At 37.6% G+C, this 2416-nt stretch overlaps 1 long non-coding RNA gene across 1 annotated transcript; it reads right to left on the bottom strand.

The window, feature by feature from the left end:
- LOC109839924 lies at positions 364-2416 on the bottom strand. Its single transcript, XR_002246761.1, has 2 exons — positions 2290-2416; positions 364-882 (listed from the first exon to the last, which is right to left on the bottom strand). It is a non-coding gene; the product is annotated as an uncharacterized LOC109839924 (long non-coding RNA).

Below are 2416 nucleotides of genomic sequence, written 5' to 3'. Positions count from 1 at the left end.
TTAAGTCTTTGCAGTCAGCATTAGTGAGAGAGGTGACCCCTGCAGGCACAGAATTTTTGAAGACGAAGGTGACCTGAAATATGCCAAGGATCATGCACGTAACAGAATTTTTCGATACCAGCTACTTTTGTGCTCTCTTTGGAAATCCTCTAACATCAAAAACCATGCACGTAACAGTCAGTTTGTAAGTTATCAAATGTATTTTGTGTTACACATAACACAAGGTACAAGGTATGGTCAAAAAATCATATGCCGAAAAGGAAAATCACCTCACGACTGCTAGTGTGCCCTCTAACAAGAAACAATATTAATAAAAAAAAGAGGACCTTTCATTTCTGTATTTGAATAGAACCACAACAGAGATAACTCAGAGCAAAGAGATCTGTCATTTATGTATCTTGAGTTCCAAATACAGGCAAAGATCACTACAAAGATAAAGAGTGGCGCAACGTGATCCACAATACTAGAAGAATCATCCACAAATCACATCACATGTTTTTCGCAATGTAGAAACCAACAAATACCGCAACAATACATACTAGAAACACTAATATTGTAAACACCGAACCTAATACAAAAGCATAAATGGACGAAATAGCAGTTTCCCCAAGTTTTGCCTTGTCGTCATCCAGATTATGCCCCGACGGAAGTATTTGTTGTTGAAATTGAACTGTTGTCTGGACATGCCTTGAGCTGGAGGCTGAATCACACGCGATGGCGTGCTTCTCCCATTCAAGCAAAGCCTCTTCGTACGTTACAAACCATTTGTAGGAGGCATTTGGGAATTTATCAACTTGAGATTTACATTCCTCCCAATTATCGAAAATGCCACATCGTCGACCTCTCTTCACAATATAGAAACTCTTTCTTGCCATAGATAACCTGAGAAATTGTGATTTAAAAAGTATCTTCAACACATATAATTCAGAAGCAGACAGAAATAAATCATTTAACTAATCAGACCATGCTAGCAACCTGAATCAAATACTTCGCTAGAAGAAGTAAAGGTGATAAAGCAGTAGCACATAATTTATACTCTCACAGATGAAGCACATGACCAAATACACTACACAATGTCACACAGCTGCGCTGATAAAAAGAGGCATGGAAATGGTGGTCTCTGATTTATAACTATCTTCTCATCAGGCCTTTGATGCTGGGGTGAAGTTGATTGGTGCAACAAGTCACTTTGTAACCGAAGAACTTGACACAGGACCAATAATTGAACAGATGGTGAGAAATTACTAGCGTTACTATTAATATAGCCTTATACTTGTTCCTCTTTTATATCCAATTACTATGTTTCAAATATCCAACTTTTAAATAACATAAACTTACAGGTGATGAGATTCAATGTGCACAGACACACTAAAATAACATAATAAATTAACAAATGGGATGAGACTTCATCAGACACATGTATAAATTCGTAATCTTTCAGAATGATTTTGATGTAGATCCTTCTAATTGGAGTTTTGTGATAGGCATCTACTTTAGAGAAGCACACTACATGAATTTGTGTCCAAAATTTAAAAAAATTGGATAACTTTGAATAGTATTACTTTACTCATGTGTCAAATAGCCTAAAATGGTGGTCTTGAAGTAGCGAGTTTCAGATACACGGTTAGTAATTAAACATCCAAGCCTCTTGGATCATAACCTACCTTAAACACGTACTGTCCTTCTGCACCAATTTTCGTTGGGCTTGAGTCACTTCTAAAACCCCTGATGATCACCAATCTCTCTTCATATATGATGACCTTTTGCATGTATTTCCATTTTGCATAATTGTCTGTGAGTGCGAACACTTTTTTTTTTCCTTTGGAGAATGCAACTATTTGGTTTCAGGTGGAAGAAGTTGATCATGTCTCATAGTCAAAAGGCCAAATTCAACCATTGAATGACCAGTTAACACTGAAAAATAGAAATAAACTCACAAAGATGTGCATCCAAAACTTTGTATCTCAATTTCAGTCATAATCTTCTATCTGAAATTCATACATGTACAGGAACTGTAGTTTATCAAGCCACTTACTGCATCGAAAAATGTAATGTTCAAAACAGAGATGACACAGATGCCTAATTCTCCTAGCAATGTCAATTTCAATGATGTGATTCTCAGAAGATGAACAAGAATACACAAGTAATATAAACTGTAAATGCTATAAATCCAAACTTTATGCACTCTACACTGTAAATGCTGATTTTGCACTTGACCCAGAAAATTTCAAGTCAACCCCAATTCACAGCACTAAAGTATTAGCATAATAACGCAAGAAAGAGGCCAACCAATGGAATTGAAATCTGAACAGACCCGGACGGAATTGACGGCGTCGGCGTCGGTCTCGAAAGCTGGAGGCGGGAGGAGGAGGGGGCTGTCGTCGGCGTCGGTCTCTACAGCGGGAGACAGGAGGAG

This window comes from Asparagus officinalis, chromosome 5, assembly GCF_001876935.1.
Source record: "Asparagus officinalis chromosome 5, Aspof.V1, whole genome shotgun sequence".
Classification (NCBI taxonomy): Eukaryota; Viridiplantae; Streptophyta; class Magnoliopsida; order Asparagales; family Asparagaceae; genus Asparagus; species Asparagus officinalis.
The sequence above is the reverse complement of the archived record's forward strand: the minus strand, read 5'-3'. Positions and strand labels throughout refer to the sequence as shown.